Source organism: Borostomias antarcticus (assembly GCF_949987555.1).
Source record: "Borostomias antarcticus genome assembly, chromosome: 18".
Classification (NCBI taxonomy): domain Eukaryota; kingdom Metazoa; phylum Chordata; class Actinopteri; order Stomiiformes; family Stomiidae; genus Borostomias; species Borostomias antarcticus.
The window spans coordinates 21,890,730-21,906,958 of NC_140251.1; the positions used below are offsets into that span (position 1 = coordinate 21,890,730).

The following is a 16,229-nucleotide window of genomic DNA, read 5'->3' on the forward strand; positions in this document are numbered from 1 at the left end:
GGATGAGATCTATCCTGCTCCAGTTAAAATGAAACAAATCATGTAAAAATCCCTGCTCAATAAAAAGCTTTACATTTCTTTTATACATCAAACGAGGTTTTGTCTTTGGAATCTTAGCATTTCTAATAGCAGCAACAACACAACCCTACTAACACAATCAGGTTGCAGCAATGTTGCAGAAACGTGCAATTTAGACTTTTGTATGGTCCACTCAACGTCAAGTTAAACGTGCATGCAACGCAAACGCGGTATCTGCACACAAGTTGCTGCAACGTGCAGGTCCAACGTGTCTGCAACGTGCCTGCAATGTGTACACAACGTTGTGATTTCCGTGATGATTTCGATGAATATTGCTGCAACGTTGTATACACGTTTATATATTACTTTGTTACGTTGCTGCAACGTGGTCTACACTTCCGTTGGCTACATTTATAATTTGCATTACAAAACAAATCAGCTCCTTGCGCAAGCTCCACTACTTCCTGAAACTCTACAGGCATATTTCTTTACCGTCCTATACTATTGGATAGCAATAGCGATGAATCCGGTGTGCAGCACACCTGATCAATCACTTCCATCCACTAGTATAGGACAGGAAAGAAATATGCCTGTAGAGTGTCAGGAAGTAGTGGAGCTTGTGCAAAGAGCCTATTAATGTCATAGTCAATGCAGCAAGCAAAATTATGGTACAAAAGTTATGACACAACACCATTCAGTCAAGAACAATTTATTTTATTAAAAAAGTACACAATGTCTGGCCTGCAACATGATAAACAAGTTTAAAAACAAAAAGGATTTAAAAAAAAAAAATACAAAAACAGTTATTTACAAAAAAAATGGCAGGCTGTGCTCAGATGGGCTGCGGGTGGGCATCAGATGGGCTGGGGGGGGGGGGGCTGTGCTCAGATGGGCTGGGGGGCAGCTAGGAAGGGAAGTCTTCCTCATCAGAATGCTGGGGAGTGCTCAGATGGACTGTTCTTGGATGGGCTGTGCTCAGGCGGACTTCTGCAGATACCTAAAGACACAATGAAATGGCCGTAAATACACAACGCACATACATGCACAAAAAAGTGGTACACAATCTTTGGAACCATGCAGTCACACTGGGTAGGAGAAACCAAAAAAAAAGACATCACTTACCCTTCTGCATTTAGCAGGGGCATGTTTCAATGTCTCCTGCAGCTGGGCGGCCACCTCCGCCATCGTAGCCTTTGGCATGGAGACCATCACTGCACCTTTAAGTTATCAAGAAAGGTAATGGTTTCAATTCACATCGGTCATGGAACAAAGACGATGTATTAAAAAATATTCAAAATATGAACCATTTCTTACATGTTAGAACATTGAAGAGTGTCATACTCTTCAGTGGCTTCTTCCCCTTCTTCCCGTGCACACTGTAGGCGCTCCACACCGCATGTGTGGCTACAGCTGACAGCACCCGCCGGACTGTGTCCGCCAAGTCTCTGCCACCAATGGCACCTAGGTATTGTGTCTGCAAAACAAAGAGTCATTTACTGTACCCTTCCCTGCACTGCAAAAATAAGACAAAGTTCCGCCCTTCAGACACTCACCATCTTCCTCTGATGTTCCCGGTCCTTCAACCTGGCCTCACAGACCTGCAGCTCCTCGTCCGTTTGGGCAGGGTTCAGTACATCCAGCACTTCTCCCTGGGCTCCAGACTCCACAGGCCGTGTGCTCTGGGCCAGTTCCCTCACAGTCCGTGCCAGCTCACGGAGTTGCTCCCGCATCTCTGAGAACTGCTGATGTACAGACCTCTGGAAATCTAGATAAACACAGATGTGGCTATAAGTACATTGACATAAAACTAAATGAAACTCAAAATATATCCCTGCATGCAACATGAAGTAGTCCCATACCAGCATCTGCAGAGCAGCATCGATTAGGTAGAGGGGTACATGGAGTCAATGGTGCTGGAGCCGTTTTATTGGGCGACGGCATCACAGACCTAACTGAAAAACAAAAGGGATAAAGGAAAGGGATGAGCAGGAAACTGTATGGTGTTGGCAGCATGCTTTGGCTTCTGGCATTTGAAGGAAAATAAATTAAGACATTAACAGGTAGACATCACAACACCACAGCAGTACATGCCACTCTTACCTGGTCTGGCTGGGGTGCTATACATGAAGCCTGGGCTCGCATGGTTTTCGCTCACAGGGGATGAGCTCGGAAAATCTGCAAGATGAGTAAATGGTATTCAATCTAAAAAAGCCAATCACAGAGCTAACTGAATGGGATTAGCAGGAAACTTTATGGTGTTGGCTTTGGCTTCTGGCATTTGGAGGGAAACTAAATAAAGACAAGACAGGTAGACACCACAGCAGTACATGCCACTCTTACCTGGTCTGGCTGGGTGCTGTATGATCTGGCTGGGGTGCTATAAATGGGGCCTGGGCCCCGCTCGCCCACATGGGACAAGCTTGGAAAATCTGCAAGATGAGTAAAATGGTATTCAAAATAAATAAAAAATAGTCCAACTATCAGTGTGCAGTAGGCATAGACATTTCATTTCAACACAAACATGCATACCTGGATTGTACAGCACACGTGGATTGTACTGGACCGCTGGCAGAGGCCTTTCAACTCCGGCACCTGGCACCTGGTCTTTGGCCTGCATAGTGGGGACCAATGGCTGCCCGGGGCTTGAAATATCTAGTGGAATATCAGTAAATTAGCTCAGACTACTCGATTTTAAAAGTACTACTCTTTTGGGACTGTTGAATGCACTTTAGTATATTACCTTCGTCACTGGAGTGATAGCGCGTGTTGCGCCGTCTCTTTCTAACGTCCTGGCACTCGTCCATCGACGACTGCTGCTCAAAGACTTTTGCCATGAGCCTGGCACCTTCGTAATGATCTGTGTGCATAAAGTACCATAATAAATACATTTCAGCCATCCTTTTTCCTCAGAATAATGAGTCATGATCTTTTCCCCCCCGCCAGTATTTTTAACAGCTTAAAATGCAAACAGTACCAGTTGTGGACTTGGGGAAAACCCGGACTCTGTGGAGCGCCCAGCCAGGGTTAGGTTCCACGCAGCTCTTTATCCGTTGGCTGAATTTGTTCATCGGCCAGGAACACATCTGCAACTGTGAGTGAAACCATGTTAGTACCCGCTTCCCTGTACTATTGAAAAGTAGCACCAATCAGAAACATTGTTCACACAAACATGTTCTTACCCCATCCTTTTTGGAGAGCCAGGATACTGGGACAACCGACACAGTGTCCTCCCCCAGAAACTCCACACTGCAATACAGTCTGCCCAATAAACAAAAAAAAATCAGGTTGTAAACACATAAGGACCCTATGGGAAAGTAGGCAGAGGGGAAGAAGCGACTAAAACAACAATTCAACAAGTCATTACAGCCGATAAGTAATTAGTGACACGCCACTATTCTATCCTTTTTTTTATTTTTTTATTTGCCGGCATCTGACCAGGACAGATGCGGTCAATGGCGGCTAATCAGTGTGGGAAACAACAGCTAGTTTAGGCACCGCGATTACCTCGTGGGTGGCAGTCTCCCACTTTACAGACAAATGGAAAATATATAAAGCATTATCTTGGCTTCGCCTTCACCTTTGCCTATGTAAAATTAGCCTAAGATTCGTGATGGCCTTAGAAAGCCTGACACGAGCGAGCTCCCAACGAGAGTCTCAAATTCAGCAGTCGGTCAAACAAACAATTTCCCTCAGTCCAGCGGCCATTTTATATTAACGTTAACTAACACAAAACTTAACAGCTCAGACCGTTCGCTTGCTTATGTTTCTGCAAATGTTCGCGGCGAACACAAAGCCAGCAGTAACAGAAAAAAGATTTGCAATAGTTTGTCGGAGTATTTTCAATATTGTCTAAACATTAGTCAAGTTCGGGCCTTGACTTAGGTAGCGTGTTAGCTAGCATTAGGTAGCGTGTTAGCTAGCATTAGGTAGCGTGCTAGCTAGCATTAGGTAGCGTGTTAGCTAGCACTAGGTAGCGTGTTAGCTAGCATTAGGTAGCGTGCTAGCTAGCATTAGGTAGCGTGTTAGCTAGCATTAGGTAGCGTGTTAGCTAGCACTAGGTAGCGTGTTAGCTAGCATTAGGTAGCGTGCTAGCTAGCATTAGGTAGCGTGTTAGCTAGCACTAGGTAGCGTGTTAGCTAGCATTAGGTAGCGTGCTAGCTAGCATTAGGTAGCGTGCTAGCTAGCACTAGCTAACGTTAGCTAGCTAGCATTGGGCTTCCAATTCCTGAACTTAGTTTAGCGTGCAGGTTATGAGTTACTTCTGTTTACTTAAATTATTACCGGTAAGTAAACAAATAAATAGCTAAACCAACAGTCAAATCAATGTAATTTGATGAGAAAAAATCCCGAGGTAACTGGTATAACTTACCAGAGATGAGTGCGCACCACACAAAAAAAGTGTTTTAGTCCCCAATCTGTTCTCTTTATGGCTTTAAACCACAGCTTTCGGCGGTTTCTCTGAAAAGGGGGACATCTCGAGGGGATGCTGAAGAATCTGAGGCCGTCATCTTGTCCTTTTCTGTTTGTACAGTTCACAGCACAGCAGCTTTGAGGCATAATTAGCTACACGAAACGGAGCTACTGTGGCTAGAGAGTTCGTTCCTCGTTCGCGCGTTCCTTTTTCCCAAAGAGGCTGCGTGCGCACCCCGCTGTGACGTGGCGAACCCATCTATAGGGAGGGAAAGTGATCTCATCGCCCCCTAGTGGAAGTGTTCCATAATGCCGAGAGAATGAATGGGATTTCTCGACACGTCTTTTGAAAAATGATATCTTGGTCGACACCGAAACGTTAGTTTTAATTAATGAAAAAGCATTAAATGTATAACAAACAGGGAAATATACAATCAATAACATTTCTAAGATGAGTTATTCACCTCAACATACAGTACAATATGAAGGATATAAGCGAAATTTTAAAAAAAGAACAAAAGACAGGAGCAGTTTGGCAAAGAATCCTGCCTACTTTAACTGTGAACCAAGCAAGCAGTGACGTCACGGGATAGCCCGATTGCAATCCTATTGCTAGCCTAATAGGACTTTAATCCAACGTCACTGCAACGTTATTTAATGACGTTGCAGGGACCCATATTGCCAATGTTTCTGCAACGTTGCAGAAAAGTCTAATTAGACTTAGGAGGGTAAAGTTATTTTCGACCTTAGATGGACGTTGTCACAACATCGCCTGATGGTAACGTTGCAACTTACCTAAGTACAACTTATGTGCAACGTTGCTGCAACCCACTGTGTTAGTAGGGTGATCACTCAAATCACTGCAAAAGAGACATCTGTGACAGAATTTATGGGGGACATTCGTCAAGATGACGTCAATGAGAGTAGACTCAGGGCATTTAGGATTTGGCCGAGTGCGTTAATCAACTGGGTCAAATTTACTGAGTCACAATAAGATTTAAAGTCATCAGACACTGGTTGTAACCAATCCCAGTTCAGGTCACCAACCACAATAATTTCGCTATAAAGCAACTGAGATATAAGCTGAGTCAAGGAAGATAGGCTATCTTTGATGGCAGACGGAGGTCTGTAGCAGCCAACAACAGTGATTCCATGATCTTTAGTCATTTCAAGATTTAAAACTAAAATTTCAAACTGTTTGCAAACAGAAGTTTGTACGACATTCAGTGTTCAAGTTAAGTACGACATTCACACAAAATGTGGACTTTACATAATTCGCTACCCCCCCCCCCCTCTCTCTCTCTTGGGTCGATCCGTACGGAAAACATTGTAGCCAACAATAGCAACGTCATTATTGGGGGCCAAGCAGCGAAGCTGCGTAGGCCACCACTAAGTTTCTACCTTTTTGGGGGCCAAGCAGCGCAGCTGCGCAGGCACCCATTAAGTTTGTACCTTTTCTCTTTCTTCTTTCTTTATTGGGGGCCAAGCAGCGAAGCGCTAAGCGCTGGCACCCATTGTTCTTGTACCTTTTCTTATTATTGGGGGCCAAGCAGCGCAGCTGCGCAGGCACCCATTAAGTTTGTACCTTTTCTCTTTCTTCTTTCTTTATTATTATTCCTCTGCCATTGTAGTCTATGGCAGCCCATAGAAGCTTATGGTAGAAAGTTATGAAAAATGGCACACTCATTCGGGACAGTGCTCTGACCCTCCTCACCAAGTCTCATGTCCACACCTCACCCTCTCTAGCGCCACCAACGTGTCAAAGTTGGAGGTGCATTTATGCATGCAGCTTTTCTTCAGCAAGTCCAATTTTCAAACTTCAGGTGTCCTTCAATTCCTTGGCTCAAGCCGGATTCAACGCACTCTATGACGTCATTGTGGCCATCTTGGCTTCTCCGCCATTTTGAATGATGTGCAAAACCCTTAAAATGTATCTCCTCCTAGGAACTTTCACCAATTTGCATGAAAATCGGTGGATGTCATCTATACATCAATGTCTACAAAGGATGTACAGGGATTTTTGATTATCCATTGCGTTCGCTCGTGACAGCCAATCAAAATTGGCAGAAAAGCTGCAAAACAGGAACTGGGGTCATATCTCAGTAATGTTTTAATCTATCAAAACCACATTTGGCACACTCATTCGGGACATACCCATGACATCTGTCACCAAGCCTCATGTTGACATCTCGTGCACTCTAGCGCCACCAGCGTGTCAAAGTTGGAGTTGCGTTTATGCCAGTAACTTTTGAACTGTATGTCCAATCTTCAAAATTATGGTAGCAATGGATTCCCTGGCTCATGCTGAGTTCAAAACACCCCATGGTTTCATTATTACTTCATTTGTTTGATTGCAGAATGAAAGGAACACTTTTTGTCTTCTGCACAATTTCACCAGTTTCAGAGTGGTGAAAGGCGCATTTTGGAAAAAGTCACACATTTTCTAAACTGCCATCCCTCTTCCAATTCTCACAGCTCATACACATTTTATATATCAAAACGTTCACACGACTCTTGGGATTCATAAAATCAAAAAAGCTAAGCTCTTCGATGTATATTTTTCACTCTGTGACAGTTCGAATAATGACCCCCCCCCCTCCATTGAAATCAATGGAGCCACACTCTAGAAAATCTCTCTTCGCTCTAGAATCTCTAACTGTTTCTAACTCTTCACCTCTCCTACACTTCTGAAGACCGAAGGACATTTTATACATGGAAATGTTCGCGTGATTGTCTGGATTCTGAAGAAGTAAATAGTTGAGCTATGCTATGTATACTTTTCGCTGTGTGCCAATTTAAACAAAGACACCCCCCCCTCTCACTCTACCGAGAGGAAGCAACCCTACCAGGTGACATTAATTAAGTGCTCAGGACTCACTCTACCAAGAGGAAGTAGAAGCTGACATTATCCACTCAAATCTGCGACGCACTTTGTAAGATCCGTCGTGGCATAGCGGGTAGTGCGTCAGTCTCGCAAGCAGCGAGTTCAGGGTTCGATTCCCGTTCATCCAAAGTGCATTCTTATAATTATTGTAATTATGCTGCTGTGGAAGTCAATGGCAGACAACAGAATCATTGTTGGTCGCTCCTGCCAGTTAAAAGTTGTGAAATTTGGCTCACAGACCAGGGACTCGTGTGCCTATTGTTTAGAGTAAGTAATATGTGTGTATTACAAATGTTTGCCATGTGGGGGAGGCATCTTACAGTACGGTACATCATATTCATGGGTTTTGTTGTAGAGACGATTATCCAGACAAGCACATACAGTAGAGACAATCACATAGACAAGCTCATACAGTAAAGATAATCATATAGACAATTGCATACAGTAGAGAAAATCAGACGGAAGCACATACAGTAGACAATCACAGACATACAGTACAGCAGAGAACATAACATACAATAGACACAATTACATAGACACAAGCACATACAGTACAGACAATCACATATAGTACAATAATGCGCTCCTCTTGTGTAAAATGCAGCAGACGGAACTTGGTTGCGTATTGTTTGCCATGTTCATGGCCGTGTACAAATAGTCAAAGTGGGTAAAGGAAATGCAGTGAGTGGGTGTAGACTTCTGTGGAGTAGGGGAAGGTTTTGAAGATTCCACGTGTCGCCACGTCAGTCTAGCCTTGTACTTGCACCATTATGTTTCTACCTTTTCTTATTATCATCCTTTTTTTTTTCTTTATTATACTCTTCTGCCATTGGAGTCTATGGCAGCCCATAGAACCGTATGGTAGAAAGTTATGAAATTTGGCACACTGATTCGGGACAGTCCCATGACCCCTCTCACCAAGACCCATGTCCTCAGCTCCTACACTCTAGCGCCACCAACATGTCAAAGTTGCCAATGCATTTATGCACGCCACTTTTGAACCGTTAGTCCAATTTTCAAAATCAAGGTGCTATATGATTCCTTGGCTCAAGCCGAGTTAAACAAACCCTATTACGTCTTGCATACTATATTGAATTGTCTGCCATTTTGGATTTAGTGAAAAACACAATATGTAGACTAATCCTAGTCTACAAAGGTTCAATATGATTTTTTCTAATTTTCCAATGCGTTCGCTTGTGACAGCCAATTGCATTTGGCGACAATGCCGCTAAACAGGAGTTGTATCAGAAATGCTTTAATAGCATTTAATTCAGGGCCCTTGCACCCTCTGGCCTTTCCAGCTGACATTAAGTGCTCAGGACTCAGGCTCAAGTGTGAAGGGGCGGAAGGGTGGTTTGCGCACTCAGATTGGGATTCAGCTAATGTATCAAAACCACATTTGGCACACTGGTTATGGATCCCCTGTCATCAAGTCACATGTTGACAGCTTGAGAATTAGTTACCATTCATGTCGTTTTAATCTAATATATTTTTATACACTTGCCTTTTTATATAATAGCCTTGTTCTATTAAAGCTGTAAATGGAATGCATGCATTCTGCAATCATACACACTATCTCAAACAGAAATACCATTAAAGTTATTAAAGTCGAAATTCCTTTATAAACACAGAAATAACTGTACTTAAACATGACTGTTACAACAGCAACTATATCACACATACATCAATTATACATAGCCTACAGTATAATATCTCTACCCAAGGCATTCTACAGAAATGCACACTTTTAAAAATGGGCCTCCATAACCTTAAATGAGTAGATGGCTGCCTCTGCTGCTTAGGGGCCTTTGCAAAAGAGGCCTTTCTATGAGGCCTGTAGTGTTGTGGGTGGGCTTCGGCAAGCCCTGCAACTGGTTGATGGAGTTTGTGGCTGGTGATGGTTGATGAGCATCAGCAATAATAATATTTTATTTGTAAATACACTTTACATTGAACAAACAAAGTTCTACAGGACAAAACATAAAAAAGCTACAGCAGCTAATGTAAAATAAAAAAAAATATGACAAGACAGGCTACACAGGGCTAGAACTAACACAAACAATCTGACACAATCTAACAAAAATCTTTCATAAAATAAGGTGGGTTTTTAGGCCTTTTTAAAAAGCATCCAGAATCTGTGGCGCCCTCAGATGGTCAGGGATAGCATGGGAGCGGCGGAGCAGAAGGCCCGTCTCCCATTTGGAGCTTGGTCCTCGGGGGCTGGAGGAGGTTGGCCTGTCCCACTGCTGGTGAAACTGAATGAAATTCATCAAGCCCCACTACTGGTATGTGCCACACAAGATCAATGCTTCTTTATGACCGGTAAGCTCAGAAAATTTTAAAACAGACTCATTTGGTGATCAATTCAATTCAAACAACTTTATTAGTCCCACTAGGGGCAATTTATTTAGAGCAGCTTGTTGCACAAAAATCATAAAAACAAATGTTATACAAATGTTACTGTTGGCTGTGTCGTAAACACTTGGAGACAGCTGGCTGTAAGCGACAAGCAGGCAGACTGGAAAAGATGAGCTACCTGCAACAGAGGTCTCTCTAAGAACCTGTTACAGACATGTACAGGGAAGTAATAAGACAAAAGACCAATGCATCTGCACCTTCACACCAGATAAGAATAATTAAAAACAGATTTATTTGTTGATCGACTCACTGTTTTCTGGAGACAGCTGGCTGTGAACAACAGGTAGACTGGAACATGTGAGCTATGTGAGTGGTTGTGCCAAGAACCTGTTACAGACATGTATAGAAAAATAATGAGACAAAATGAATGCTTCTTCACAACAGGTAAGCTCAGAATAATTTAAAATAAATGCATTTGTTAATCAACTAATTCACTGTCACCTGGAAACAGCCACGGCTTCTAGTTCTACTTTAACTTATCAATTACCCCCATAATAGGTCTACCTGAGGACTTCTACATAAATGCCCACTGAGAAATTAACTGCCCTCCACAACCCCAAGATAGTATAATTGCCTTTGTTGCAAAAGAGGCCTTTCCATGAGACCTGTAGTGTTGGTGTGGATAGGCTTCGGCAAACCTGGCTGATAGTCCCTATGGGAGGTGATGGCTGATGAACCTGAGAAGACAAGAAATATATATTTTTTTTTTTAGCATTTTGAGATTGTCTCTCATTGGAAAGTGCATTATTAATATTATGATGAATATTATAGTTATTTACCAGCAGCTTACCAGCTATGAAGAACCAGAGTAGGGGGACGAATGGTAATACACTCCACAGCATTTCTCTCTCTCTTTCGTGTCTTTGAAGCTGGTTGGTTATATGACAGTTTCGCATGTCTTTACACAGTCCTTTGCATTTTTATTGAACACTGAGGGTCATTGCTGATTTTTCAGATGAGGTTCCATGCCTTTTTGCTGTTTCTTGCCATATCAGTTGTCTCCAGTAGGGTTTGCCATTTCTGCTGGCGGTGTTCTGATAGGGAGGTCATGAGTCTCTCACCTACTTCGATGGTGCTGTCAGCAAAGGGATCAGATTCGTAGAGCTGTTGGTATTGCTCATATAGTTTGCTGTTGCTGCTTGGAGCATCGAGGCCGGCGATGTATTGGGTGCGGCTGCCTCTTGGGATGTTCTTCCGGGCTGCCTGGTGTACTAGTTTGGTGAAGATTTCGTAGTTCTTGGGGTCCGCTGGGAGGTTGCCAATCTTCCCTTCAAGGTCTTCTTGGAAACCAGGCCAGTTTGCTTTCCCAAAGTTGAATCTTCTCCGGAAAGGAATTGTGGCTGGGGTTACTGCGGCATTGACTGTAAGGCCAATGGGGCGGTGTTGGGTTTTTGGCAGTGGCTCCAGTACCAGCTTCTTGCTCAGTCCAGAGATGCTATGGCTGACAAACGCAATATCAGGGTTGTAGCCGGCTTTCCATCGCCCACAGCATTGTAAGGTCTCCTCTACATTCAGGGAAGCAGGAGCAGGGTCGACTACCTTTGTAATAGTTCATTTCAAATCTGTAAGGTAATTAGAGGAGACATGTCCTTCTACAAAAAGTGTACATGCTTTAACATACAGTAGGTGAAGCAAACCAACATAATGCATGTTTAACAAGAATAACATCACTTATAATATATAGTATATATTATAATATAATATATAACTTATAATATATCATATATAGCATGTGTATGTTAGAAAAATAAACACTGTTAAACTATATACTCACAATGTGTTTTGTTGTAGTTCGTTTCACACAGCCAACAGTAACATTTGTATAACGAAAAAAAAACTAGATAAACCAGCAAATTCAACAGAAATGAAAAAGAATAAATAAACAGAATTGTGTAGTGTTATTAAATGAAATATGAATTAAATTAAACCTGCTACGGGGAGCCGTCCAGTCTTATGTTCCTCCCCCCCCCCCCTGCTTTGCGGACGGAATAGGTTAGAACAAACTTTGAACATTCACAGTAGGTATACTTTACTATTTAATGGTGAATATCTTTAATTGTGAGAGATATTAACAAAGTGATATAAGTACCATGCTATGAAAACTATAATGCTGTAAGTCTGCGCAACAATAACATTGACAAGATTACATTGTGCAATATAGGGCACTCAGAATATAATGGGTATACTTTAATATTCAATGGTGATTATAAAAAATATTACACAAATGAAATAAGTATCGCTTCATGAAAACTGTAGTATGTCTGAACAACTTCAACAATAACATCGTCTGTGCCTTTAATGTACACATGGTCTATGAGAGTACCTTTTTCAGTTGTAGCTGTTTGTACATGTTGAGTATATCCATGGTGTTCCATTACCTGTAAAATTGTACATGATCCAAAGACATCTTCATTAAAGTCTCCCATTATGATTTTCTTCCCTGGATGCTTCTCAAGTTCACAGATTACCTTTAAGAGTTGTTGCCGAAACATGTCAATTTTATAAGAACTAGGCCTGTACAAAACAGCAGCAGTCAAATTTACATGAGGTATTGCAAAATACAACCATTCCAAATTGGATCTTTCTGGAATCACGGTGTTCATGTCAATGTTGTCTGAATAATACAAACCAACTCCACCTCTTTCTTGATGTTTCAATTCTGCAAAAAGTGGCTGAGTGTCGTCATAACAGTTTGCCCTTGGGTTGTGGTTGAAGCAAAATCCTGGAAGTTGTGGTACTTCTTCAGTGTCTACGTTGAGCCATGTCTCTGTTAAGCAAATACAATCAGCTTGCATTAGGGTTTTATGGGCATGAATGTCTTGAATGTGGGCTTTTAGACTTTGTACATTGTGAAGTGCTAGTGTGCAGGTATGGTTAACATTAGAGAAAACAGACTTTTCAAATGAAAACCGAGGCAAGTTTTTCAGGGCCAAGTCTATTTTGTTATTGCAATATATGGTTGACTCTTTGAAGTCTTCAATTATCAATCCAGTGAGAGTTTTCACACGACTCAAAGCAACGTATGCTTGCCCTGCAGTAAAGATCTTCTTGAGTGATACAACAGCTTTTTCAACAGTAAGACCTTGAACCTTGTGTACTGTGCATGCCCATGCAAGTCTCAGTGGAAATTGACGGCGTACTCCACCAGCATATGTGACTTGATCCTCTTCCACTTTGATTAGAGTTAAATGTTCAGAAAACCTCTGATGTGTTTTTGATCTCTGAATCTTGCCAACATTTGGGTTATCAAACTCCACATGAATAGCTGTAGGGAAATCATCCTGTTGTTGACCTTTACTGATGTGCACAACTCTACCAAACGCTCCATTGACAAGGCCATCAGACACATCAATGTTTTTCTTCAACATCACTCTTGCTCCAATACCCAAAGAAACACAATTTGATAAACATGAATTAAACACTTTGCTGTGAAAACCAACCATCTGTTCCATTCTTCCAGTTTTGGGATTTCTGATAAAATCTTGAGCATGTATACTGATTGCGTCTGGGCAGGTCTTTTGCAGCCTCTTAAGGTTATAGTCATCAACTTCTCCATTAGTAGCAAATATGTGGATGTGGTCAGGTTCTTCACCAGTTTCACACCGTTTCAACATCAGAAGATCATTGGCGCTTAGGGGTTCTTTCTTTTTACGAACTCTCAGTCGGTTCAGCATCTCAGCAAATGTTGCATCTTGTTGTCTAACAACTTTAGTTAGTTCAACAACTTCAAAGTTGCTTTCCCACAGATTGACTCCTTTGTTATCGGCAAAAAGAGGAGTACCTTTTACAGCTGGTAACTGATAGAAATCGCCCACAGCAACAATGCAAACTTTTCCAAAGGGGGAATAATCACCAGTCTGCTTGATCTGACGTAGTCTACCATGAATGTAGGCCAGAAGGCGGTGGTCAACCATGGACACTTCATCAATGATGAGAATTTGCAAACTGCTCATTTTAGTCCGTAAAGAATTAACCTTCTCATCACCTAGAGGTTGATATGGCAATCTGATATTAGCACCAATGGAGAATGTGTTGTGAATTGTTGCAGCACCAATGTTAAATGCAGCCACACCTGTAGACGCTGTTAAGAGTACAGTGACATCATCAGGGTTTTCAGCAAGCGGAGACAACAGTCGGGAGGCTTCATAATGTATTGCTTTGATCAAATGGCTTTTCCCTGTACCAGCACCACCAGTAACAAATAGGCGAAATGGTTCTGGATTTTGTCCAAGCTGCTTCTGCAAACACCACTTACGGACACTATAGAATATTGCCGACTGCTCTTCATTTAATGAGCGCAGTAAATGCAGTGCATCCTGTCTGGGCATTGACACATGATTTGTTTCAAGAGTGCATGCGGTTTCTGGATTTGCAGTAAGGTCTGGAATAAGTTGCTCATGATCATCCTCATCATGCATAACTTTGTCTTTCATCAGTTCCAAACAATGAAGACGTTCTCTTTCTGTTTCAGGACATATTTGAGCCCAGGCATCTTCTAAATCAATGTCCTGTTCAAGCAATTCTTTAGCTTTGTCTATTTCGTCACTTTCTCTTTCAAAAAGAGATTTATTAACATCAACAATTGACTTCACTGTTTGGAGATCATTGACACATTTCACTGCGCCATTCTCATAGAAATGCTCAAATGTATCAAAGTGGGCTGGCTTGAGCTGATGGTCATCATAATATGGCAAAAACAGTTGTAGCAAGGAATGAAAGTACTGCTCTGGGTTTCTTGTTGGAGAAAATCTGGGATACCTTACAACAGCAGGTTCAGTTCGAGTCCTTTTTTGGATAAAACCACAGTCGTTGTCTAGTTTTATGACACATTCTGAAGACTCTTTCTTTGGTGACACCTGTGACCTTGAGATTACTCTGTATTCAGAACAAAAACTGGCAAGGCATAGAATTTCGAATTGCTCCGTCTTGGGTCTGTTCTTATATCTCTCAACCACATTGGTCATCCACAAACTGCTGTCATCATGAGACCTTTTATGTTCAGCTTTACCTTGGAGTAGGTGCAAAGGCAAACTCATTCTTACAGGGTTTTCTCCAATGGGAATAAACTGTACTTGACGAGAGCATTCCTTCAAGTGCATGTGTGTTAACCGATACACTGCTTCTTGAGCTGAAACTTCTCTGTTGTGCAGGTATATGCTTCCAAGCTTTTTAAATGCTCCTTTTGCATCAAGGTTCCCATTCATGGCCTCATTCTGTGCACGTTGCAACAACAATCCCATTTCTTGTTCAGATTTTGTGATATATGTCAGTATATAAACCACTACTGAAAAAGCATCCGTCACATATTGGATATCCATATTGCCTTGCCATGCATGCAGTAAGTCTCTGTTATACTGATTTACCCAAATGTCTTTTGGATTTCGTTTAAGGACAACGCTTTTCTTTTTGGAACATGTATTATATGCTCTTTCAAACAATCCTTGATCTATCCCAAGAGATTCAAAAAATGCCTCAGTCGAATCAAAATTCATGTCAGGGATCTTCAATGCACTTTTGACTTTCTTCATAATTGCACTTGCATTTTTAGTTTTGTCTTTGCCATTCAAGTCATCCGAGTTGCCTCCTCTTGTGATAAAAGTACGGCTCGATGGTGGTCGTGGGAAATTAAATCGACAGACTGTTTTTCTTACGGCATGTTTTGGAATGTCTTGTACTGTGCTTTTGCACGCTGTTCACAGTCTCATAAAGCTCTGCGTCAGTTTGAGGTGGAGTCTCACAAGTAATGTATGTGTCTATGAAATGTGTTACTTCGGCATCCTCTTCTCTATCAATCTTAGGAGCGTTTTCAATCCAAAAAAGACAGTGTACATGAGGAGATCCACGCTGTTGAAATTCAATCCGATAAAAGTAATCCTTGACCTTCCCTATGGGCTGAGCTTGAGACATGATTACATTACGCAAAAAAGAATGCCATCTGTGATCAAACATTCTTGCTGCCGTGACAGGATTACGGCGTAGAAGTCCACATTTTTCAGACCAATCAAGGTTATCCACATCAATTTGTTGTCCTTCTAGTCTTGCCATAGTGTTCAGCATTTCAGGCCATCTCAAGTCAGCAGAGCTAAAAGATGCAAAGAAAGTGGGTATGGACAGTTGTCGTATCATGGCAAACAAATCTTTCTGTGCTGACATCCAGTATGGAGGTGTCCCACGAATTCCTCGTAAAAACTTGTATCCTTCATTAGTGTGTAATATTTTACGAAGAGACTCAGAGTTTAACAACATGTCTGGTGTTATTTCTTTCAAAGAACTATTGCCACCACCTTTGCGTAATGCAATGGAAACACTACACACAACTTGATACACCTCTGAAATGTATTGTGCATAAAATATAAAGTCTGTGTTTCGTGCAAAACGACCATCTGCATTGAGTAGGCGTGTATTCAGGTATCGTGCCAGAGTTATTTTTACCTCTCTCTTATCATGGAAGGTAGGTCCGCCAGTTGGATACAAAACAGGGAAAGATTTTGCTTCATTG

At 41.9% G+C, this 16,229-nt stretch overlaps 1 long non-coding RNA gene across 1 annotated transcript; it reads right to left on the reverse strand.

Moving 5' to 3' along the window:
* Nucleotides 1-1,760: 1,760 nt before the first annotated feature.
* LOC311321179 lies at nt 1,761-2,664 on the reverse strand. Its single transcript, XR_014630871.1, has 3 exons — nt 2,548-2,664; nt 2,119-2,447; nt 1,761-1,783 (listed from the first exon to the last, which is right to left on the reverse strand). It is a non-coding gene; the product is annotated as an uncharacterized lncRNA (long non-coding RNA).
* Nucleotides 2,665-16,229: the final 13,565 nt, after the last annotated feature.